Genomic DNA, 27,095 nt, shown 5'->3' with positions numbered 1-27,095 from the left:
TTCCATTCAACAGACAAGACTCTTCATTCAAGAGTTAAGAAAAAGAATAAGTTTATCACGTAGATCTCATCTATTTCTCCTTCACTGGCCTAGCTATGTGTCTCTCTTAGGGTCTCTCCTTGTAAGCTAGTTTCTCTGGAGCTGTGGGTTGCAGTCTGATTATCCTTTGCCTTACAACTAGTATCCACTTATGAGTGAGTACATACTATGTTTCTCCTTCTGAGTCTGGGTTACCTCACTTAGGATGATATTTTCTAGTTCCATCCACTGGAGTGTGTGTGTGGGGTAATGGAGGGCAAAGAATGGGGGATGAGAACATAAGGAAATGGGAGGGTTGAGCTGGAACAGGGACAGAGTGGGAGAGCAAGGAAAGAGATACCGTGATGATAAATTGGAGACATCATGGGAACAGGAAGAGGCGGGGTGTCGGGGAAGCTCTCAGGAACCCACAAGGATGACCCCACCTTGGACTACTGGCAATGGTCGAGAGGGTGCCTGGACTGGTCTACTCTGGTGACCAGTCTACCTTAACTGTCATCATAGAGCCTTCATCCAGTGACTGATGGAAGCAGATGCAGAGATCCATGGCCGGGTGCCAGGCTGAGCTCTGGGAATCCAATGAATGAGAGAAAGGAGGGATTCTGCAGGCAGGGGATGTCGAGATCATGATGGGAGGATGTGCAGAGATGACCAGCCACACTAGTGGAAACCCATGAACTGTGGACTAATAGCTATGGAGCCCCCATAGGGATAGACTAGGCCCTCTGGGTATGGGGGACAGTTGTTTAGCTCAAACTATTTCGGGGAGCCCCAGGCAAGGGGATCAGGATCTGTCCCTGGTACATGGACAGGCTTTTTGGAGCCCAGTGCCTAGGGTGTGACACCTTGCACAGCTTTGGTACAGGGGGAGGGACTTGTACCTGCCTCAGCTGAGTGTGCCAGGGTCTGCTGACTCCCCATGGGAGACCTTGATTTGGAAAATGTGGGGATAGGGGGTGAGTTGTGGGGGAAGGCTGGGAGGGGGATGAGGGAAGAGGGGGAATCTATGGTTTATATGTAAAGTGAATAGAAAATTTCTTAATAAAAAATTTAAAAAAAAGAATAAGTTTATTATCAGCCTTGGGACTGGGATGGAGCTTTGGTGACTCTGGTGAGCCCCATGGTAGTTGTGGCGTAAGAAAGACATTGGAGGGCATCACTGGCTTAGAAAAAGCATGTGAACTGGGTCCATACAGGGCTGAAACACAAAAAAAGCAAAAAGAGAGAAAGCCGAACAAAGGGACCTCTCTGTGTCACCCAGAGGCAAATGAGGGTAAATTTGCATCAAGCCAGAGTCCCTAGAGGAAGAACTGACTGAAGAACAAATTTGTTGCTGGTGAGCCTAAGGCTTACTAGTTCACTACAGGGGTAAAAACAAAACCAGAGGTACAGATGATTTCTTCAGCACCCTCCACTGTGGAGGAAGGAGGTCTCCAGGGATGGGAACCTCCCAAGCCACTTCCCTAAAGGAATGACCAGAGGCACTTTCCGGTAGGGACCAGGCAGAAAGTCCCCTGCTAAATTATAGATTTAATTATTTCTATTAATGTTAAAGATATTAGGCATTGCAGGTGTGCTTTGGTCCCTGGTGACTCCCAGGAATATCAAAGGCAATAAACATAGATATAAATCAATATTGATTAAAGGAACAACAAGTTTGATTGTGGGCTAGGCAGCTGTGTCCCCTGACACAGTAAACCATGTATATTTCTCTACTAGGTGTAGAGATTGTTAATCCAACCCAGGAGGCAGGTGCAGACATAGCCTGTGTCTCAGAGTTACTATTGCTGTAGTAGATAGAACACCTTGATCCAAAGTCAGCTGAGGAAGAAAGGATTTGTTTGGTTTACACTTCCACATTACAGACCAACACCGAAGGAAGCCAGAGCAGGAACCTGGAGGCAGGAGCTGCTGTAGAGGCCACAGAGGGGTGTTGCCTACTGACTTGCTCCCCATGGTGTTGTAGATTATTGTTTTAAGGTGTGTTATACGTGTTTATGCTGTGGAACATTTGTTTAATGATGCAAAGCTGTGTTGCATTCTTTTATGTTGCATTTGTTTAACTCTGTGAAGCTGTGTTACTGTGCCTGTCTAAAACACCTGATGGTCTAATAAAGAGCTGAAAAGACAATAGTGAGGGAGGAGAAAGGAGAGGTGGGGCTGACAGGCAGAGAGGTTATATAGAAGGAGAAATCTGGGAGGGAAAGAAGGAGGAAGTGGATGCCGGGGCGGTGGTGGTGGTGCACGCCTTTAATCCCAGCACTCAGGAGGCAGAGGCAGGCGGATCTCTGTGAGTTCAAGGCCAGCCTGGGCTACCAAATGAGTCCCAGGAAAAGCGCAAAGCTACACAGAGAAACCCTGTCTCGAAAAAGAAACAAACAAAAACTTCAAGGCAGAAAGTAAGTTAATAGAAATGGGTTAATTTAAGTTCTAAGAGCTAGTTAGAAACAACACTAAGTTAAGGCCGAGCTTTCATAATAATTAATATAAGGCTCTGTGCCATTTTTGTGGGTTGGCAGCCCAAAGAAATGCCCGGCTACAGAGGGGCCAGTTCTCCTCTGCTCTCAGGTCCTCAGATCCAGGTCACCCATACTCACACCACGGGGCCTGGGCTGTGAGCTCTCCTGCTCTCAGGGCTGGTTCACCTGCAGCCCTGACAACAGGGTCAGCTCTAATGTGCTACCCAAGTGAGGTGCGTGCCTGTGGTGAGGGGTGGGGCCATGTTTCCCAAGTTGGGGGCGGGGCCAGCTCTCCTGTTGTAACTATTCCCCCATTGGCCTTACCCTAGACTAGTCAGGTACAGCCATCCCCACAGAGCTCGCAGGGGGATGCACAGAGGCTTTGTAAAGGCACGCCAGGATGAGACAGCCAGCTAACTGATACAGATGCACGAATCTTCCCGGGCCTACTAAAACTTGCTGATGGTTTCAGTATCTTCTCAGAAGCTAAGAGTGATCACCCGACACTCGCTCAGAACGGATGACGGCAGACTTTCGGAGTCCTTCACAAAGGTTATCTCCGTGACCCCACTATTTATTAGGGGATGGTGGCTCAGGACTTTATGTTGTTATGCCCATCCTCGGGTAAAAAGATTTTGTTACATATAGATAACATAATGCTAATCCCTAAGTGTTTACAGATTTAGGGACCCATTCGGGAGCTATGTGGGTGTACATGAAGGAATATGGAGGGCGAATTGGTTCACAAACAGTAAACAAGACGTCCAGGGAGAGTAAATGCAGAGGCTCCCCAAAGCCACAAAGTTGTGAAAAAAAATGCTAATGTTGGGGCTGGATTACCTCCCGAGGGGAGGTCGGCAGGGAGGCCCTAGAGACCCCTGAAACAATAAAGCTTATTGGCATTGATGTTGGTTACATTCCAGAACTATATGGTAAGACCCTACTGCCCAAGATGTCACATGCTTCAGTTACAGGACTTCGACAAATAAGGCTAGGACCGAGCTAGACATGTCCCTCCCCGTCTAGCTCCTATAATGCTGGAAGGCGCTATTAAGGCTTCTGGGGGAGAATTCTGGGCCAGAGTCCTACTCCACTGTGGATTCCTCATTCTTCATGATAGAAGTACCGGACAAGGTGTGTCAGATGGTGCAAAAATAGCAGAAGTAGTTATGGTTGCCACCAACTTTCTGGTTGGACTTGAGGTCCACACTCCCCATTGGGAAGCTCACACCAGGTACCGAGAACTTAGAAAACCCTGTGGCCAGGGAGGCCATAGTGTCCCGTGGAAAAACCACTGCTGGTAAGGAAGTACGATGCCCGTGCTAAAGGTGCTTGCCCAGGCTTGTATTTATGGCCATAGGCTGTCAGTCTCCATTTGATAATTTGATCATTTATGCTTCTCATTTACGGCCTTCCCCTCAGCTGTATTTTATAGGGAAAGACCCCACCAAGACTGGCCACCAGCTACGCTTGAAAACAGAGGGGTCGATAAAAAGACAGGAAGTTCTCCTCCCACTAGAGTTAGACCACAGTCAGCCTTCAATGTTACACCCTCCAAGGCTCAGGAACTAGGAAAAGAAGGGGCAGAAAGAATGTAAGAACCAGCCGGGTGGTGGTGGCACATGCCTTTGATCCCAGCCTCGGGAGGAAGAACCAGGTGGATCACTGTGAGTTTGAGGCCAGCCTGGGCTACAGAGCGAGATCCAGGACAGGCACCAAAACTACACAAAGAAACCCTGTCTTGAAAAACCGGAAGAAAAAAAAAGTAAGAACCAGATGAAGGCTTGGTCTTCCTGCCTTTCATATAGTCATTTGGCTTACATTTAAAATATCATCACTACAGAAACACCGGGCCAGGTGGTGGTGGTGAACACCTTTAATCCCAGTGCTTGGGAGGCAGATCTCTGTAAGTTTGAGGCCTGCGTGGCCTACAGAACGAGATCCAGGGCAGGCTCTAAAGCTACACAGAGAAACCCTGTCTCAAAAAAACCGAAAAAGAAATGCCTCAAGACAAACAAAAATAAGCAAGGAGATCATTGGCGTTGGAACACTCCTACCCGCAATATACCCCTTCCCCACCCTCATTTAACCGATGAGGTACTATGCCCTGCAAAATGAGACAATACAGGTCCTAGAAACAATGACGCATTAAACATAAGCCCCAGTGACAATTACAGGACACCTCTGTAGGAACTGTTGGTTAAAAGTGCCCTCAAAAAACAATAGAGGATCTTACCATTCTTCGTGGCTACTTACCAGAGCTAGGAAGTAGGTATAATCCCAAGGCTGCGGATAAAACATTCCTTGGTTAGAAGCTGTAGAGAAATTAGTCTGGAACAGATCTGGAAGATTCCTCCTGGCTAGCTGGCTCACACGGCGCTCCATGGTGCTGTGCAAGCTGCTATGGGATAAAGGTTTTAACAGTCTCACTCAGCTGTGAACTCTATGAACTACAATACCAACCTGCCAGGCAAGATGTGGCTGTTGGTATAACCACGTCCTGACTGTTGTGTGGGTAACTAGCTACTCACTAATTGAATCTGGGGCCTCCTTTAAAATAGGGAGTCCACACCCACTGCTGTAAACCTACTTTTAAAACACTTGAATTAGGCTGGGCGGTGGTGGCTCACGCCTTTAATCCCAGCACTCAGGAGGCAGAGGCAGGAGGATCTCTGTGAGTTCAAGGCCAGCCTGGCCTACAAAGCGAGTTCCAGGAAAGGTGCAAAGCTACCCAGAGAAACCCTGTCTCACGAAAAACAAACAAAACAACAAAACAAACAAACAAACAAACAAAAAAACCTCAGAGCAACGGAACAAAAAGTCCAGTTTGATAATAGTGGTTAACCTGGAATTTCACAAAGAAATGAGGAATGGCAATGATGTTTTTTTTTTAAAAGTGTGCAAATGTAAGATTTTCCTTTTGCTTTTAATTTTATGTAAAGACTATTTGATTATGTGAAGCAAAAAGTAATAACATATCCAAGAATGTCTAATGTGGGTGACGGTGGAGCTTTGACAACAAAGGCATAAAGAACAAAAGGGAGGAAGTGAGAGGGTAATTACACATCAGGCGGAAGTGTCAGGTGAAGGCAGGCTGTGGTGCACTTAGAGACTGAGTACCGCAAACCCTAGCGCATCACTAGGAACAGTAAAACAGAGGCTAACCAACCACGGGAGAGGGGAGATGGAAATCCAAAAGTACTCAGACCAGAAATCGGGGCTGGAGGGATGGCCCTGAGGACAAAAGCACTTGTACAAGGCTGACGACCTCAGTGCCATCCTAGCGCCCACGGTCGAACAAGGGAAATGCCCCTGAAGGTTGTTTTCCAGCCTCCACGTGTGCTCTGGCAAGAACACGGAAATGCCACCCAACAAACACACACACACACACTAATATTTTTTAAAAGGCCAGGAGGACTGAGATTATATCTTAGCAGTATATCACTTGCCCTGCATGTATGGGGGCCTTATTCAGTAGTTCGGTGGGAGGAGGTGTGAAAGGCTCCAAAATAGTTTGACCACACAGCAGCCATGACAGGCTTAGGGGCCTAGACACAGCTTCTGTGACAGGCTTATTGGCAGGCGACACCCAGATCCAGGAAAAGCCTAAAGCTGATACCACCCAGGGATCTACCCAGGGATGAGGAAGTACCTGACACCCCAAACATTCCAACCATTAGATAAGAAGGCCAGATGTCCCTGAGTCTAGCACACACCTGTTTTTGTTTTACAGATATCCCTACACAAATGTCAGCCAATCAGGGTCCTGAACCCTGGAAATCCCTCACCCCAACCTCTGCTATGATAAAAAGTCTGCCCCACCTTAGCTCGGGGCTCTCTGCTCTCACCGCTGTGTTGGACAGACAGAGGGACCAAGCTCCAGAGCTTGAAATAAAGTCTCTTTGCTTTTATATGCGGGATTCAGTCTCTGTGGTGGTCTTTTGGGGGGTCCCCGTGATCTGGGCGTAACAGAGGCAAGGCATAAAAAATAATGAAATTTGCAGCAACATGAAGCATGATCCTAATTAGTCTTTCAATAAAAACCCAGAGTCAGATACTGAGGGTGAAAGCTGAAAGATCAGAGAAGCCAGCTACCCGAGACTTCTTAACCGCCATGAAATCTCAGACCAAATGATGGGGGATGTGATCCTGTTTCTATAGATCCTCTATAGGATCTAAAGACTAAATGGGCCAGGCCAGAGCCTGTCTTCACCTCCCAAGTGCTGGAGATTAAAGGCATGTGCCACCACCACCTGGCTCTATTTCTCTTTTAGACTTTCAGCCTCGTGTAGCCCAGGGTGGCCATGAACTCCTGATCTTCCTGCTTCCTCCTCCCAAGTGCTGGGATTAAAGGCGTGTGCCACCACCGCCTGTTTATGGTTAACTATTGGCTAGCTCTGCACTCTGATCTTCAGGCAAGATTTATTTGTCAGAGCACAAACAAAATATACAAAAGCAACATGGGTGGACCTGAACAAGACATTGGGTTAAGTAAAACAAGAAAGATATATACTGTAGTTGTGGAAGCTATAGCAGTGATCTCTAAGTAGAGAATAGAAATCTAGCTACTACAACCTTGGAGGATGTGAGGAGGCAGGGATGCAAAGATGTTGTGGGACTTTTTCCTGGGAAGCTGCACACAACCATCTGCTCACCCCAGAGAGGACCTTGACAACAGACGGAAGAAAAAACCACCCAACTCTAGCTTAGTGAACCAGTTGCTTCTTGGGATCGTTTATGAGAACACAGGTACGAGGTCACTCACAGGAACATGGGTTGAGATGTTTCCGATGCCATGCCTCCTTCACCAGGATGGGCTGTGGTTTCAAACCAGGAATCAAAACTTTTTTGTTTTTAGAGATGGGACTTCTCTCTGTAGCCCTGGCTGTCCTAGAACTCCCTTTGTAGACCAGACTAGCCTTGAACTCACTGAGATCTGCCTGCTTCTTTCTGCCTTCCAAGTCCTGGGATTAAAGGCATGGGCCACCACTGCCCAGCCTCTGATACATTTTTAAAATGTAGGTAGGCCTGTTTTTTTTTTTTTTTTTTTTTGGCTGAGCAGCTTTCTCAGCCTGTACTCCAGCTATAGGGGGCTCCAGAGACCTCTTCAAACCACATCTGTTCTGTTTTAGCCAACATGACAGCACCTTTATGAGCAAATCAAACCAAACTGAAGAACAGGAAAATCTTATGAGCATCCTATGAATATGAATGGGGTCTATTCTTACCCTAAATAGAAGATTTATCTTCTTATTCTGTGTTTTTGAGTCAGGGTCTCAGTAGCAGCCTATGGAGCCCAGGCTGGTCTCCAACTCACTTTCCATTCTCTTGAGATAGGGTTCCACACTGTAGCACAGACTGGCCACATTCCTGCTTCAGCTCTCACGCTGGGAATATAGATGTGAGCCACTGCTCTCAACTTGCCCTCCAGCTTTTGATCCTCCTGCCTCAGTCTCCTGAGTGCTTGGATTATAAGTGTGCCACCATGCCCAGCCACAACCCCAACCCCAAGGAAAGTCTCTTGCTCCTTTGAGGCATGTGAGAAGTGACGGGACCGTGCTGTTAGGATTCTTAGAAGGACTTTTCTGCAGTGCTATAAGGTTCTACTTCAGTGTCCCTGAGGGCTTCCAAAGGGGTCTTACAGTCACACACTTGAATTTCACCACAGGCCATGTATCGCAATTCTGAGGACCTTTTGCCAGTTTGGAAGATTGGAAATTTAAAACAGTTTACATTTCTAACCCAATAGGTTCTGGAGTGCTTCAGTTTTCTTGGAATTCTGCTTGCCAACTGCGGCTTATTTAGCCCACTCTTCCTATATTTCACCATACGTACTTAAAATACTGACCCTGTTTGATATTCTTCCTGGAAATAATAGCGTGTTACCTTGTTTGGACTGCCACTTTAAAATGTGCCCATAGACTGAGCGGCTTAAACAACAAAGACATATTCTGCCAAAGTTCTGATGTGGAGAAGTCCAGAATCAAAGTGCAGATGGTGTTGGCGAAAAGCTCTTCCTTATTTGTGAATGGCTCTCTTTTCACTGTGCCCCCATGCTTCTTTTTTTATTCTTTTATTTTATTACAATATTCTTATTAAGAAATTTTCTATTTATTTTACATACCAATCATAGATCCCCCCCTCTCTTGTTACTTAACTTAATTTCTATTCATCTACATGTTACCACGTGTCCATGGCATTACATGTCTGCAGGCATCTTGTTGCTCTTTGAGTGGCAGGCTGGTGTCTCTCCGACTCTACTTTCTTCTCTCCCTTTAGTTCAAATGTCCCGCCTAATCTTATGCTGCCTCGCCATTGGCCAAACAGCTTTATTTATCAACCAGTCAGAGCAAGACATATTCACAGCATGCCTCTGCCCAGTGCTCTTTCCAGCATGGTCCTGGCTACTGCCTTCATCAAAGTCTTTGCTCACCTGAATGACTCCTGTGCCCTCTGGATGGCTCTTCCTTCTCTTCTGATAAGTTCCCACCACAGTCAAGATCTTTAAAATGTCAGCCGTTACCTTTTCTCTAATTCAAACCATCCCAGCCACAAACCCTCACAACATTGCATTCAAATCCCATAGTCCTTGCAGGGTGACCTTAGGGCTCCTGTGACAGTGGCATCTGCAATTTCTTTTGTCAGTTGGGACCCTGTTCTTTGTACGGTTGCAGTCCATGTACTCAGATGTCAGCCTCTCTGGTGGCTTCTGGTTGATCCTTTTGTTTTGTTTTATTTTTCAAGATAGGGTTTCTCTGTGTGGTTTTTGGTGCCTGTCCCAGATCTTGCTCTGTAGACCAGGCTGGCCTCGAACTCACAGAGATCCACTTGCCTCTGCGGCTACCCCCACCCCCTCCAAGTGCTGGGATTAAAGGCATGTGGCACCACCGCCAGGCTCCTGATTGATCTTTAAATCGGCATCTCCACCAGTTAGATGTTGTTGTAAGGCAAATAGCTACATAGACCTCAGTAGCAGACAGGAGAACATGTGTAGGTCAAGTTTGATTCTGGCCTGAAATACATAGGAAGCTCCAGGCCAGCCTCAGCTACATAGCACAACCCCATTCTTTTCTTGTTTAAAAAAGTATTTTGATCAAGCCCAAACAAGGTTGTGAAGAATTGTCCCCATGCTTCTTTCACACGTGTATGTGCAGAGAAGTACAGGCACCCACAGAGAGACTGCTGGTGTCTCCTTCAGAGGGCATCAATCCTATCAGACAAAGGTTCTACCCTGGTGATTTCTTCAACACTACCTTTCCAGGAACCTTAGTCTCTGGATACAGTAAAACTGGAGGCTGAGGCTGCAACAAATGAATTCAGAAGGGATACAGTTAATCTGTAACAGAGTCACATTTTCATTAGTGTTCCAACTCTCTGCTACTATAGAAAAGTCCCTCTGAGTCTACTGTCTCAGGGCAAACAGCATGCATCACTTCCCAGCAATCTACAAGTTGGCTATGGTTTTTTGGTTTTTTTTTCTGTGTGTGGTATTGCTTGAAAGAGTTATTGTTCTCACTGCTGTGATACAATGCCTGGCAAAAGTCACTTAAGGAAAGGCTTACTTTAGGCTCACAGTTGGAAGATACACAGTCCATCATGGTGGGAAGGCCATGGTAGATGGAGCTTGAGGCAGCTGGTCACTGTGCATCCATCATCAGGAGACAGGGAGAGATGACTGCCTTGTTCACTTATTTTCTCCTTTTCATTCAGTCTTGGACTAGAGCCATCCACACACAAGATAGGTTCCCCCACCCCAGTCAAACCTTTCTGCAGAAAGGCTCATAGATGCACCCAGAGATGTGTTTCCACGGTGACTCTAAATTCAGTCAAGCTGACCATGAAGATTAGCCATCACAGGGGTGATATTAGGATGTCTGGGAGGTTTGATTTGGGAGTGGGTGTGGCCACTGGCTCTTCTTTTCTGTGTAGACCTCTTTGCACTACTACTGATTTCCTCAAAGCATGATGGCTTGGCTCCCAGAAGCACCCCAAAGGAAAAATCCGCAGTGTGCAAGGATTTGTCCAGCCTTTGCTTGTGTCCTGTCTGCTAGAGTCAGAGCTGGAAAGAACCAGGTGAAAGTGTGGGCCTGGGAGGAGAGTTGAATGGGGTGCTGGCTCACACATTAATCAGGGACTTAGGGCACATGAGTTCAAAAGCACTGTGGCATTTGAGGAGACAGCAGAAGTCTCTTTTTAGCTCCTTCTGCCACTCTCCCCTTAAGTCCAGCTGCTCTTATGTTCATGTACCCTAACTCTAGAGGGAAGGAACTGAGACAGAGACACTGAGAAACTGAATATTCAAGTCTTGCTAAATTACCACCAGATGCTACCATAGACCATACCCTATTGTCCTTCATCACCTTTTCAGCACAAAGTCTTTATTTTTTTGAATAATTTAACTTTATGTGCATTGGTGTGAGAGTGTCAGATGCCCTTGAACTGGAGTTACAAACAGTTGTGAGCTGCCATGTGGGTGCTGGGAATTGAACCCTGGTCCTCTGGAAGAGCAGCCAGTGCTCTTAACATCTGAGCCATTTCTCCAGCCTACAAATGTCTTTAAATTTGAACCAATTTTCCAGTTTCCTGGGGCCTTCATCTCTCCCCCACCCCCCTCTTGTTTTTTTAAGACAGGGTTTTTTTCTGTAACAGCCCTGGCTGTTCTAGAACTCACTTCAGCCTGGCCTTGAACTCACAGAGATCCACCTGCCTCTGCCTCCCTCTTCAGAGATTAAAGGCGTGGGCCACCACACCCAGTAGGGACCTCATTTCTGATGGGACTTTGTTTCTTCATTATCACATAAGCTTTGTATTGAGTAGATTTGTTTTTGTCTTAGACCATTTTGTGCTCCACTAGCAGGTACTGGAGATGGGATGGTTTACATTGAACAGAAGATGGTTTTTCACCGTCTCCAGGTTGGGAAGCCTAAGCTCAGAGCTAGCATCTGTCTGCCACAGGCCTTCTGTCAGCACCATAACATATGCACCACATGAGGCATCATAACATGGAAGACAGCAGAGGGCACAGGGGCGAGAAAAGGAACTGAACTCTCCCTGTTACAATAAACTGACTGACTCAGTGATGACATCACTTATTTCACGAAGGTAAGGTCTTCAGGCCTAATCCTCTTAAAGGTTTCCCCTTTTTCTTTTGGTGCTGTATATAGAACTCGGGCCTCTATGTACACCAAACCACTGCACTGTCCTGCCCATGGTCCCTTTAATACTGTTACAATGACAATTTTAAGTTTCAACATGAACTTGGGAGGAGACATACATCAAAGCATACTAGTGTGCATTCCTTTGGTCACAGGACTCTTAACCATGATCCTTAGGGGAGAAATCTTTTCTCCCAACAGGGCTATTCAAGTAAGAATTACCACACTGTCTTCCTAGTCATCCCAAGCAATGGTTTTGCTGATTTTCACTCATAAGACATGGGTTGTTCATTTTCTAGAATACTATAGTATTTTCCTCCGAGCTTTTCTAGCTTCCCCCAAGTCTCCTTCTGTCTTTTACTGTCCGCTACCCAGACCCAAAGCCAGAGCTTCATGTGCTGAGTTTCAATGTAGAAGCATCCTTCTATCAGATGCCAGTTCTCTAGGGTAGATACCATGGAAGGTAGTAACTTAAGTCAACAACAGTTTACCATGTTTTATAATGTGCAGCCCAAGCAGCCCCCTGCCTTTTGCTTGGGTTCATTGATGTAGATGCATTCAGCTGTGCTGAAGTCACTGGGGCAGCCAGCATAGGCTGACCTTTTGTTTTTCATATGGGCTTGGATCCTGGACTTTGGCATGGTATGACATTCTCAAGGCAGGCAGCAGCATTCCAAGAGAAAGACGACAGAAATAATGCCACCTCTCGCTCTGGGACTTGCAAAATTCACTTTTGTCATACTCTGTTAAATACAGCAAATAGCCAAGCCAGCCCAGAGCCAACGTCGCGAACAGGCCCTGCCTCTCGGTTTTCATTTCTATGTAAGAGGGTCTCGGGCTATAGCTCAGTCTCTTCTTGAATTCCCAATCTTCCTGCACTGGCCTCCAGAGTGTTGGGCATATAGGATTTGCCACCCACCTGTCTAGACTCCTTAATAGAGTTGTAAAGAAACTGTAGTCATACCAAGCCCACTTCATAAAGTTATGCTGTATCCTAGGCAGAAGGTTCAATATCATAAGGATTTCGACTCCTTCAAATAAATCTAGAAAGCCAGAGTCAACCAAAATCTCAACAGAGTGATTTAGGTCATGTGAAAAGATGTTTCACAGAATTCATACAGAACTCCAAAGGGCTCAAACTCACCAACACTATTTTGAGGAAGAACAGTATGCAAGGATCAGTCCTTACAGATGCCAAGATTATAAAATTATTGCATAAAACTACAATAAATGATATTAAATAAGGGATAAATAACAAAGGTTTTCTCTTTTAAAATAATAATTCCAAATCATGATTTTATATTTTTAGAAAGGCTGTAGAGAGTGGAGAGCACCCATATGCCCCTCACTGAGTATCTCCCTCAGTACAATACTTTTGTGACAATTAGTGAACTAATAATAAATGTTATCATTTTTGCCAAGCTTGGTTTGGAACTCAGAAGCTTGCATCGACCACTGAGCTATAGCTCTGACCCAGAATAAACATCTTGGGAAAGCAGAAACCCATGATAAGAACTGGGAGTTGCTGGGCAGTGGTGGCTCACACCTTTAATCCCAGCACTGGGAGGCAGAGCCAGGCAGATCTCTGTGAGTTCGAGGCCAGGCTGGTCTACAGAGCGAGATCCAGGACAGGCACCAAAACTATACAGAGAAACCCTGTCTTTAAAAACAAACAAACAAACAAACAAAAAAAAAAACAAAAAAAAAAACAAACAACCCCCCCCCCCACACACACACACAAACAAACACAAAAAGAAGTTAATGCAGCCTTGAGCTTTAGGACTGTTTCTCTTTGTTCAGCATTTGTATAAATACTTCAGCTGCTTATAGGCACCATGTGGGCCCTTGGCTTGGCTTAGGCAGAGGCTTGGATGAGTAATAAAAGATGTCCAGTCCCCACTGAGTCCTCTCAGTTCTTTGCTATCTCAAAATAGTCCCCGAGGCTTTCGAGGCCATGGGTTTGCATAAGGCTGGTAGAGCTTCGCCTCTGCTCAGCCACTGAAGAGAGGAGTGAACTCCCACTGAAGAGAGGAGTGACCGCCCACTGAAAGCCAATGAGGTGAGTGAGTCTGTGCGTTGTACCACAGAACATCTCAGCTTCCCAGTTAAGAACACCAGGAGCTAGGATGGTCCACTGGGAGAAGAGAGCAGGAGTCTTCTTGAGAAATTGAGACCTGTTTCAGAGAAAGGACGAAAAATTTAAGTGGGTATACATTTCATCACATATAAACTATATTCCAGTAAGTGCACCATTTTTTTTCTTTTACATTTACTTATGTGCGTGTGCCTATGGAGGACAGAGAACTACTCAAAGGAATTTTTTTTTTTCTTTCTACCATGTGGGGCCCAGAGATCAAGCTTGGGTCTTCAGGCTTAGGCACCTTTACCGCTGAGCCAGACCAAACCAGGTTTGTGGCTGTTCGTTTGTTTTAAGAAAAGAGCCCACAGAAAACTCAAATGGAGAGAGAAGAGAATCACACACAAAAAAAGAGATAGCCATTGCTATTTTCAGAGAAGTGGGGGAGAATATTGTCCCCATGAAACAAAACAAGACGGAAGTTTTATAATGAATATTCAATGGCTGGAGACATGGCTCAGCAGTGAAGAGCATTTGCTGCTCTTCAGAAGACCCGAGTTCAATTGCCAGCACCCACATAGCGTGGCTCACAAGTGCCTGTAACTCCAGCTCTAGGGGATCTGACACCCTCTTTTGTTTGTTTGTTTGTTTTTTGAGACAGGGTTTCTCTGTGTAGCTTTGCGCCTTTCCTGGAACTCGCTCTGTAGCCCAGGCTGGCCTCGAACTCATAGAGATCCACCTGCCTCTGCCTCCCCAAGTGCTGGGATTAAAGGCGTGCGCCGCCGCCGCCGCCGCCGCCGCCGCCGCCGCCGCCGCCGCCGCCTGGCATGACACCCTCTTCTTGTTTCCTTAGACACTTACACACATGTGGCAATTAAGCAATAAGAACCAAAACCAACCAACCAAATAATCCCGATTACATCAACTTTCTTAAATGGAAGGTAAAAAATAATGGAGCTATACTTACACATGTCCATGAGAAGAGTTTTCAGTCAAGAATTCCACATGCGACCCCTTTCTCCTTCAAATAAAAGGGCTGATGCCAAGCAAGGAGATGCATACCTTAAATACTAGCACTTGGGATGCTGAGGCAGGAGACTGCCTCCATCTGAAATCACACTAGACCAGTGAGTTCCAAGCTAACCTGGGCTACAGAGGGAGGGAGACGACACTCTGTTTCAAAGAAACCAAAGTACAAAATGAGAGCAAAACAAAAATTCCAAAGAGGAATAGAAAATAAAGCTGGATGGAGGTGGAGCATGCCTTTAATCCCAGCACACTCACGGCAAAGGCAGGAGAACCTCTTGAGTTTGAGGCCAGCCTGGTCTACTAAGCGAGTTCCAGGACAGGCTCCAAAAGCTACACAGAGAAACCCTGTCTCAAAAAGAGAGAGAGAGAGAGAGAGAGAGAGAGAGAGAGAGAGAGAGAGAGAGAGAGAGAGAGAGAGAGAGAGAGAGAGAGAACAATTAGTGAAAACAGCTTTAAAAAAAGGAAGAAATTGTTTTTCTTGGTAAATTAGAGGGGCAAGGGGGTACAAAAAAGGGCTGTTTGCAAAACATACTTAGCAACCTTTGACCTTTCATAGTGTTTAAGCATACCACTTTAGTAAAAATTAAAAAGTTGTTTATTATTATTATTGTTCTTGCAACCCAGGGCTTGTGAATGCTGAGCAAGTGCTCTACCAACCAGTTACATTGATAGCCTGCTAATTACTATAATTATGTTAGTGAATGCAAAAAATGTATAGTTGTAATTATATAATACCAAGAAATAGGAACCTTCAAAATATACATGGCCACACACTTTAACATAAATAAAAAATATTTAATCATGAATTAATAGCAAAAGGAAGAGAAGATTTGGAAAAGCCATTTTTCACTTTGTGATATACTTTGTAAAATTAGAGTTTTAAAACTGTGATAATTAATTCATAAGAGCTTGACGGTTTCATTCCCACTTTCTGAAGTGTATTAATATTTAAAACCCGAGTCTGTGTTTGAAGCATAAAGAATTTTATCAAATTAAAGAGTGGCAAATCACTCTCTTTTGAAGGAAAAAAATTATAAGTTGCCTTCAAATCCCTTCCTTATCTTTTAAAAAGTAAAAAACACATTGGTTTTGGATCTCATCATATTTTTTATTCTAAGGGCTTGCAGACAGAAATTTTATGGAAATAGACATAATCTTGTTTCTTCCCAGTTAAAGATATACAAATGTGTATTTCCAAGACAGGGTTTCTCTGTGTAGTTTTTGGTACCTATCCTGGAACTCACTCTGTAGCCCAGGCTGGCCTCAAACTCACAGAGATCCACTTGGCCCTGCCTCCCGAGTGCTGGGATTAAAGGCGTGTGCCACCACCGCCGGTGCATTTGTGTATCTTTGCATAAACATAGGTATTTAGGTGTCAGCAACAGTTATTTTCCCATCTGAGGTATGAGACCAATGATGAAACAGTCCCACCCTTCTGCAGGAATGATAAAACTTTCCCCTTGCTCTCTAAAGCTTTGACAGTTGTCTGTGAGTGTAAACAGGCATGCAAATGCGTTTATGTGCTTGCATACGGGAGTCACACAAAATATAATATACCCTCCAAGGGCCAGGCGGTTGAATAGTGCTTTGAGCTGCAGAAAAAAGGCAGGGGTTTCTCAGAGGAAGTGGTAACAGCCAGGAACAGGGGTCCGGGACTTCCAGCGAAACAAAGACCCGTGCACTGAAGTATGTCCACTGAGCAGAGGCTGCCAGACCATGCTGCAGAGCTTCTCAGGTGGGTAGTGTTCAGAACCGATGGGACACCGGAGCATGGTGTGACGCACCCCTGTAACCCTAGCAACTGGGAAGCCAAAGCAGAATTGCTCCAAATTCAAGTCTAGCCTTTGACTATCTGGCAAATTTGAGACCAGCCGGGGCTACAGGAGACCTTATCCCCCAAACAACAACAATAGCAACAAAGCAAAAACAAGACTATGAGTACAAACATTTAGGCCCCTTCCTGTGAGTCAGTTTTCTTTAGCTGATGACATTATGGGGGGCAGGGGAGGTTTGCTCAGAACAAGGGCATCCCTTCTGGAAGAACATCGCTTAGTGAAGGGAACTTCAGAGAGATCCTTTCCCTGGCTGTCATCGGTTTGAGGTGACCAGCATGCCAGAGTGGCATGCTCTGGTACCAGTCTGAAGCCCTAACCCTTCTTTCTTTCCCTCTTTCCAGGAGTGTTCACATCATTTCCATGAGGAGCTGGGTCTTGCAATTACATAAAAGGACAACACACACCTTCTCTATGGGAATTTTTTTTTTTTTTTCAGTTTCTTGGGACAGGTTCTCCTGTGTCCCAGGCTGGCCTTGAACTCCTTCCTAGGCTTCCTGCCTCCCTCTCCCAAGTGTTGGGGTTTCAGGCATGCAGCACCACAGTTGTCGGGAGTTCTAATCCTGCACCACTTTACACAATTAGCTTTGAAACAACATGAAAAGGGAGAAGGCAAAGGCATCAGAGTTTATAGGGTATCTGGAGACTCAGGATATACTATAGACTCTAGGAGACCTGTCTTGGAGTTTCTATTGCTGTGAAGAAACACCATGACCAAAGAGCAAGTTGGGGAAATAAAAGGGTTTATTTAGCTCACAATTCAGCATTGCTGTTCATCATCAGGACAGGAACTCAGACAGGACAGGATCCAGGAAGCAGGAGCTGATGCAGACGCCATGGAGGGGAGCTGCTTACTGGCTTGCGTCCCATGGTTTGCTCAGCCCACCATCTTCTAGAACCCAAGATCAGCTGCAACACAAGGCTGATACCACCTGCCATGGACTGGGCCCTCCCCCATTGGTCACAAAATGAGAAAATGCCTTACAGCTGGATCTCAAGAAAGCATTTCCTCAGCTGAGGCTCCTTCCTCTAATGACTCTACCTTGTGTCAAGTTGACACACAAAACCAACCAGTACAAGGCCAGAATATGCCATCCTTAAAATATGCCTCTTTGGCATATTGATTGTTTGGGGCTGGCTATTTTGAGAAACTGCAGATGTAAGAATAGCGCTGACTGTTGCCAAACCCAGGTCTAGAAGGTTATTCCACAGAAAGCCAATGTCCAGGAGACACAAGCATTAGGGAGAAGCTTTACTCAGTGGTAAAAGATGAAGAGGCAGTCCTGTTCATATTATCAGTTCCTTGGTTCTAGGGGTTTGAGGAGTCAGAGGCAGGACAGGAATAACAAAGGAGAGAGCCTAATATATCCATGCCTTTTTTGGGAATAGGCCCATATCTTCCAGGAATTTGAATGCCACCTCTTTTTATGGTCTGGTGTTTATGGAGAAGGTGGCTAATAGGTTTCTTAAGCCTTTAAGGAAATCTGGTGAGGGAGAGACAAGGCCAGTCTATGCTGATTATGCATTATAGTTCCAAACAAAGCATTTATCAAATCATCCACCTCTATATGCAGAACTGGAGGTTCCCACGCGAAGACCAAGGCAGCAAAGGGGAGAATCACAGATGAAGGCAGAGATGCCAAGACCCCCTTGTCCTGGTAATCATTCAGAATCTGCAGGACCCCACCCCCACCCCCGGTGGTGCACACCTTTAATCCCAGCATTCCAGAGGCAGAGCCAGTTGGATTTCTGTTAGTTCAAGGCCATCCTGGTCTACAGAGCGAGATCCAGGACAGGCTCCAAAGCTACACAGAGAAACCCTGTCTTGAAAAACCAACCAACCAACCAAACAAACAAAAACAGAATCTGCAGACCCAAGAGAAGTCAGGGGTCTTAGCAACAATGGCATCAAGTCCCAGAAAACCAACCCGGGCAGCTGCTAGCTTTGCCCACGCTCCAGAGGTGGTGCCCACAATCAAGTCAGTGGGAAAGAATGAAGGGTTGCCCTGCTGAGCTCCAGACTGGAGGATTCTGAAGTCAGCGAGAGGGTAGAGAAATGACATTTCTAAAAGAAATCCCACTTGTAAGGTGTCTTCTCTGCACCAGGAAGAGAGGGCGGGGTGGGGTGGGGTCGGGGAGTGGGGTTGGGTGAGCGTGTTTGCAGCTCACAGGAGAGGGCTTCCCCAGCATATGCAAGGCCTGGGCTTGATCCCTGAACAAAAGAGTGAAGGAAACAAGGACCTAAATTCACCTAACACCTAACAACTTTGCTTCTGTTACAGGATGCTTTTCCAGGCCTTTATCCTCACTCAGCTTTGCTTCAAAGCCTGATAGTATTTAAGCCTGATGTTTAAATATTTTTTATTTTTTTAAAGATCTGCTCTGGAGTTTTCTTCCACACATACAGGGGGTCTGAGGAGTTTATGTTAACAAACATGTCTGCTTTTCTCTTGTTCCTCTCTCTTTCATTATAGGGAGTTCCAGTTTAGAACTATGAAAGATAAAGGGGGAAAAAACCTGTTTTCACTGCTACCATTGGCAAGAATCTCCGGAGAGGACACTCTCCCTTGGACATGGTGGGCTTGCCAGGCAATAGGAGAGGGCCTCACACCCTCACCTCTCACCCCACAGGAAGCAGCTAGCAGAGAACATCCAAAGTACACACAGGTGATGGTGACAGATGCAGAATACCGAAAGGTCCCGTATGTCCCCAGGTGTTTGACTGGTTCATTGTTGGGCTGACCACAGGCTCTCTCCAAATCACTCACCGGTGAGGAGAGGTGAATAGGAAGTGGGGGGGTGGGCATTGGGTTAAAATTGGACACACCTGCGTGGAGGGCACAGCGGGCTGAACAGAACAAGAAATACATGGCTGTTTCCTCTCTAGCACAGAGAACGCTTCGCAAGCACATTTGAATAAACAAGCGCTCCATGAACAGTGCTACTTTTGAAAATCCTGGGGAAAGGATTCTAATTCAATTTCCAGATTATCCAGGTTAATGCAGGGGGGAAAAAAAAGACCCAACCAACAATTTATATATGCAAATTGGGCACAAGATGTTCTTTTATTCAATTATTTATTGGGCATCTGTTAGGGCTGTCACTAGCGTTCAAGGCAGTCAAGACAGAACGTTCTACTGTTGTGACACGTATTCTTGTGATTTCATTCATCCACAGTTCATTTGGATATAAAACAGTATTGCCAAAAATCGGTTTCAAAGGGCTGGAGGATTAGTCACGTGTGGCGGTGCAAACCTATAGTCCCAGGTCTCAGGAGCCGGAGACTGGGGGCTCTACCGCTGGAGGCAGCCGGAGTTTCACAGTGAACTCGAGCTTGGTGTTCAGGTCTGTAGCCCCGTCTACTAGGGAAGCTGAGACTGAAGGATGACAATCCTGGGCTATAGTCACAGACGTCAACAGCAGAGCGGGTTACAGGGGGACCCTGCCTCAAAAGGTACGTGTTAGAGATGCAGCTCAGTGATAGAGCCCTGGGTTCAATCCATTAGCTCTGCAGAGGCTATTTCCTTAAAAAAAAATAGGGAAATTCGTTATCTTAAGACAGAGAAGAAAGGAATATAGAGCCACGATTTCCTAAGTACAGAATCTCTGTTTTGTATGATGGAAAAACCCCACAAATGGACAGTAGCATCAGGACATAATATCATGAAAGTAATAAATCAATACAATTAATGTAATTAACGAATATCATAAATATAATTATTGAATGAATACTGCGAATGTAATCAATGAATACCACAAATGTAATTAATATCATGAATGACTATCATGGTGTAATTAAAAAAATATCTAGGGGGGCTGGAGAGATGGCTCAGAGGTTAAGAGCACCGACTGCTCTTCCAGAGGTCCTGAGTTCAATTCCCAGCAACCACATGGTGGCTCACAACCATCTGCAATGAGATCTGGCGCCCTCTTCTGTATACATAATAAATAAATAAAACTTTAAAAAGAAAAAAAAAAAAAAAAAAAAAAAAAAAAAAAAAAAAATATCTAGAACTTAAATAAAAAATTTTAAATATAAGAAAGAAACCTAAGCAAAGGGAAAAAAAAAAAAGAAAATGCATCAAGACTGAGTTCGAGTGACCAACAGCACTAAAGAGAGCCGACGTGCAAGCTAATCTGGTCGTCTACTGCCATCTCGTGTCCAAACTCCTCAATTACATGATGCTGTATGAGTTGACCTTTGCTGCTAAAGGGCAGAGGGAATCCCTCCCACTTGGCTAGGGTTTGAGTCTTTCCGTTGGCGGAAAAAGTGGCAGCCGGTTAGAGAAAAGGGGTGTGCACTTATGTGTAGGGGGGGGCGGGGGGGGGCTTTAGAGGAACGTGAGTCCCAGTAACTCAGTCAGAGTCGCGTATTTATGTATCTGGCCTTACAGGGGAGAGGGAAATGGAGGGATGGTGGAGACGGGGCTAGACAGTCCAGAGTGGGTGGTACACTTTTCAAGGAGAGTTGAGGGGCCCACAAAACACACAACGGCTGGGGTCAAAGTTCACTGGGCTCTACATGTGGCGCTTGATTCTCAGTCTCTCCCTCTGATGAATTTAATCTCCTTTGGTTAATGAAATTTCAGTAAGCGGATTTAAGGGAATTGTGTGCTTTTTTAAATTTATTTATTTATTTTTTTTTATGTTTTGGATCCTGCGTGTAGGTAGATAAGGGAACTGCAGAGAAAAGCTTCTCCCTGCCCCGTGGGGGGAGGAAACAACATCCGAGGGACCTTGATGGCTTCCTAGGCCTTCCAATTTCCCTTAGTTCAAAGTGCTCAGCACGCCGAAATGCCGTGCCGTGTGGTATCATTTCCTGAGCCTCTGTACCACTGCAATAAATTATCACATGCTTGGTGGCTTAAAAACAACACAGGAGGTTTTATAATCCGTCATTTGAATCATGCATTTGAAACAGATCTCAGCAGGCTAAAATGAAAGGACCAGAGGGGCCTGCGTTCCTTTTCAGGGCCCCGGAAAATGTTGCTTTGAATTTTGCACCTGTAGAGGTCGACTGTATTGTCTGGTGGTCCTCTCGTGTCTGCAGGGTCAGTCATGGGTGGTGATTCTTCCTCAGGGTGCATCACCCTGACACTGTGTCCTTGTCCATATCCAAAGACCTTCTGATTATACTGGCCCACCACGGTGAGCCAGGATAATCTCCAATCTCCACTCTCCTAACTGCAGCCTTAATTCTCCCTAGCCATATAACACAGCCTATTTATAGGTTTGATATACTAACTTACTACTTCTGGGGGCAAAACAACTTATTTTGCCTACCATAGAGTTATTTTTTTTTTTCGGGGGCAGATATGCTACTTATATTTTAGTCAAATGCTAGTCATTAAATCAGACTTTCTCTGCTTTTTTTTTTTTTTTGTAACTTGGAACTGATGAACAGAAAAAGAAACATTTCTGTCAGTGTCTAAAAATGTTTCCTAAGTGTTTAGAATTCCTCAAATCCTGCCTCACTCCACAAAGCATTATTGACCTTAGCTGGAAAACTCAGTAAATATAAAAATAATGCTAAATAATTCTTAAAATAGTTCTCATTGACAAAAGCAGGCATATAAGTCCAATACTGCTTGATAATATATAAGCTATGTAAGTTTTTTTTCCTTTTCCAAGATAGGGTCTGGTGTGGCTTAGGCACATGGCCTTGAACTCCTGATTCTTCTGCCTCTCTCTCTCAAGTTGAGTAGAAGGTCCTGTGTGCTGGTTTCATTTACAAACTAGCCAGAATTAAGCTTACAAGAATAAAAAAAATAAAAATAGTAAGTCCTAAAGGGGCTACAGGAAGAGAGGAGTAAAGCAGGTGAGCGTCAATGCTTTAGTAGTGGCAGATGGAGACCCATTTTTTTATTGTCATTGGCCAGCCAGGGCAAGGTGACCATGCAACATCCACTAGACATTTATTACCTCATTGGTGCTGGAGATCAAATCTTGGTCTTATGCATGCCAGGCAAGCATCGCTTTATCATTTAGTCACATTTCCTGTTCATATTCCCTGAGTGGCCTTTATATTGTGGAGGATAAACAGGGTCCTCCTTTTTTCTCTGAATGTCAGCAGTATATGCAAATAAACATCCAAGGAAAACCAACAGGATAAAGTTCTTGGGTTTTCTTGAGTGCTTCCCTGCTCTTCTGAAACATTACAAATATAGTGACCTATTTTATGGTTTCAGACTGTTATCCTGAACCAAGTACCTAAGAACCATTATGATCTCATGACTCACTAAAGACAAGTTCCTTAGATGCAAACAAATATAACAAAATGTTCTTACTTAATCTTTTAAACACTGTGAACAATGTAACTTGGATAATCACCCAAAATTGTATATATAGCTATCCTTAAGAATACTATGTTCCCTTGAGAAACCAAAGCCCACGTTAGGGTGTTGTGCTGGCTATTTTTGGTTGTCAACTTGACTATATCTGGAACCATAATCTAGACATGAAGGGCACACGTGTGATCTGGATTTTGAAGCAGGGAAATAACAAGCCTTTAATCCAGACCTTGAGGAGAAAAAATACATACTTTTCTCGTTTTCTTTTTTTATTTATTAAATGCCAAATGCTGTTTATTGAAGGAGGGAAGAGGTCTTAAATACAGGCTTACAGCACAATGGGAGAACCCCGGAGGGCAGAAGTTCCTACTGATGTTTTACAATCTTGCATCTAAGCTGTTAATGCCCATTATGCAGGATGCACAGACAAGGAACTTCCCTTAAGCATTCAGGAGGGTGGAACCTGGCAGGGAATTAGCATAGGGAGGATATCAAGGTCAAGGTCAGCAAGCAAGGCAACAGTTACCCAAAACAGGGGCCAGGACCCTACAGGGCCCCCTTTTACTAAAAAATGAGCTTCTGACTTAGATTTCGTGGGACATCAGCAGGTCACCTTACCCATCATGGAGACACCTGCCCAGGCCACACAGGTGCTCTGTCTTAGATTGGTGAGTGCCCCCCAGGAATTACCCGTCTCTGAATACTCATTATAATACAGGCTCAATCGTGTGTGAGCTGCAGAGTTAACTGCTGCCGAAGATCTCAAAGTGGCACTGGGCTTGCAATCTGTGTGTTTGACACAGAAAAGACCAACAGAGGTCCTATCCCACCCATAGCCAGTAGGCTAAAGGCAACTGAGCCATTCCCTTCCTTAATGAGCCTTACTGCAAATTGGAGTAAGGATACCATTGTAAGATGGTATCCCAGAAGCCAATGGAACTTGAGTTTATAAATTTATAATTTTCAAAGCCGATCAAAATGTATATAACTATTGAATTAAATTTATCATGCCCAATAGAATGAAAGATTAACTAACTGTGGTAGCTACTTTTGCTGCCCGAGTCTCCACTGTGCTAGCTGTAGTAAGCAATTATGAAATGGTAATCCCAGAAACAGTAGCAGCGGTGGCCACCATTGCTATAATAGAAACAATGGCAGCAGCAATGTCAAATTCTCTTCTGGAGCGTGTTTACATCCACTGGCATGGATACAACTCCAGTAACAAGAATCACCAAGCCCATTTTTCTTGAGCATGACTTAAACTGGCAGCTCTTCTGGAGAATCCAACCTCATGGCTACAGTTCCTAGGCTTATATTAATGCTTGCCAAGGCTGGCCATATTGGGCTCTCAATCTCCATTGGCATCAGAAAGGTAGAGTTTTTCCTGAAGACCCAATAGGTCTCTGTCATGTTGGGCTTCAGCATCAGCCACAGGGCGCGTTCAGTGCTCAGGAATCCAAAGAGGAATCTCATTGTCCTGAGGAAAGACATAAACAGAACCCCAGGCCTGAAAAAACACATACTTTTAATTCAGACTTTGAGGCTGGAAGGCACACCTTTAATCTGGGCCACACCTGCTGGGGACTAGCATGACCTGTGGAATAGTCCTTGATAAGAGGAGTGAGGATTGAGAAATTATAGATATGAAAAATATAGAAGTAGACAAAGAAAAAGACAGAGACACAGGATAGCTTCAGGAGGGCGCTGTGTCAACACCACAGTTGCCTCGAGTTTATTCCTAATGGGATTTTTATACACCAGCAAGGGGAGAGGCAAAAGACCTCCCCCTTTCAAGGTCAAGGTACAAAGTACAAACAAAGGTAGACCCTTCTTTAATTTTCAAAACAGCTGGTAACCATGCCTTATGGCAAAGCATCCTGTAATTAGGCCTTGAAGTATAGGACACCTGGTAACCACGCCTTTTGGTCCAAACATCCTATTATGCAGCTTTGCAGGGCATAGCAAACTCGACCCTCTGACCCTGAGTCAAGATGGAATAAGGCCTCATCATGGAGTCTCTGTGCCCACCCCCACACCTTCTGCTGGAAGCCTATGTAAGGACAATGGAAGAAGGAAGGGCTTGTCCTTCCTCGCCTGCTTGCCCTCGCCTTGCCAGCACATCCAGAAGACCAGCTGAGACACCCAGTCTCGGATATGTTCATTTATTCTGTAAGTTCTGTGACTCTAGAGATCCCTGGCTAATACAGGTGTGTACTACTGTCCTTCCCTTATGTGTTTCTCTTCCACTTCCTTAATGCCCTGCTTAAATCTCTTTCTTTCCTTCCTTCCTTCCTTCCTTCCTTCCTTCCTTCCTTCCTTCCTTCCTTCCTTCCTTCCTTCCTTCCTTCCTTCCTTCCTTCTCCTCTCTCTTCTTTTCTTCCTTTCTTATAAGACAGGGTCTTACTATGTAGCCCAGGCTGGCCTGGTACTTGCTATGTAGTTCACCATGGCCTTCACCACTGTGGGCAATCCTCTGGCATCTGTTTTTTGAGTGCTGGGATTATGGAACCTTTTCTTTCTTTCTTTTTTTAAATGTTCATTTTTCAGTTTATTTATTTTTTTATTGCATTGGTGTTTTGCCTGCATGTTTCTCTGTATGAGCATGTTGGATCCCCTAGAGTTGGAGTTTCAGAACAGCTGTGAGCCGATATGTGGGTGCTGGGAATTGAACCTGGTTCCCTTCTAAGAGCCGCCCGCGCTCTTAAACACGGAGCCATTTCTCTAGGCCTGAATTGTAATATTATCCTTATAAATGGATTCAGGTGGGTTCTAAGTTGGTCACTGTTCTTTTTTTTTTTTTTTAATGCCGAATGCCATTTATTGAAGGAGGGAGAAGGTCTTAAATACAGGCTTACAGCACAATGGGAGAACCCTGGAGGGCAGAAGTTTGCTACCGATGTTTCACAATCTTGCATCTAGGCTGTTAACGCCCATTATGCAGGATACACAGATACACTTTTTTTAAAAAACCTTTTCTTAGAGCTGAGTGTGGTGTCTCTGTGTAGTCCTCATCCCACTACTCAGCAGATAGAGGCAGGGTTGCAGGCACAGTTTGCGCTCTCTGAGACACTGTCAAGAGAGGGAGAGGCAGAGTGCCTTTGGTTATTGAACTTCGCTTTGCATTGACTTGTTCTGAAATGGTGTTCTGTGGTATAAGCCGGGAACCCTGGCTTCTCCCGAGTGGGGGTCCTGAAAAGGACTCCTGGTATTGTAGGCAGCAGAGCCAGCGGGTTGAACGGCACCTGCTGCTGTCTGCTGAACCACGGCTCTGAAATGCCTCCAACAGAAGCACTTTACAACACAGTTGAACAAATAACAGTCCTTGGATTATACCTTGGATCCTAGTATTCTTGTGTTGAGGTTATTTATTATTATTTTTGATGTGTGTGTGTGTGTGTGTGTGTGTGTGTGTGTGTGTGTGTGTGTGTATGTAATTTAGAGGCTCTCTAGGTGTTTTCCTCATTATCCACTTTATATAGTAAGGCAGATATCTTAGTTACTTTTCGATTGCTGTGATAAAACACCATCACCAATGCAACTTATAAAAGAAAGCATATATTTTGGCTAATGGTTTCAGAGGGGTAGAGTCTATGATGGCAGAGTGAAGGAATAGCTGAGAGCTCACATCTTGATTCACAACCATGAGTGTGTGTGCGGGGTGGGATGGGGTGGGGTGGAGTATGCAAACACTGGGAATTGCCAGAGTCTTTGAAACCTCAACATCCAATCCCAGTGACATACCTCCTCCAAGACTGTACACACCTCCAAATCCTTCCCCAACAGTTCCACCAACTGGGGGCCAAGCATTCAAATATGTGAACCAATGGGGCCATCCTCATTCAAACCATCACAGTCTACTCCCTGGCCCCCATAGGCTCATAACCATATCATAATGTAAAAGGCATTTAGTTCAACTTCAAAATCCCCATAGTCTTTCACAGTCTCAACACAATTTAAAAGTCTCTTTTGAGACTTCATTGTAATCCCCTTGTAAAATCAAAAAGCAAATCATATACTTCTAACACACAATAGTATAGACTAAACATTACCATTCCAGAAGGTAATCCTAAGCAGGCAGTCAAACTTATCAGTGTGTCCACGTAGTTCTGGCTTTAAAGTCATGAAGGGCACATGAGTAAAGGGGTTGAGAATCTTCCTATGAGGTTAAGGACCTCTGAGGCCAGGTATGTGGCAGGGGGATGCCTGCACGGGGG

This window comes from Peromyscus maniculatus, chromosome 15, assembly GCF_049852395.1.
Source record: "Peromyscus maniculatus bairdii isolate BWxNUB_F1_BW_parent chromosome 15, HU_Pman_BW_mat_3.1, whole genome shotgun sequence".
NCBI lineage: Eukaryota > Metazoa > Chordata > Mammalia > Rodentia > Cricetidae > Peromyscus > Peromyscus maniculatus.
This window is presented reverse-complemented; position numbering follows the sequence as displayed.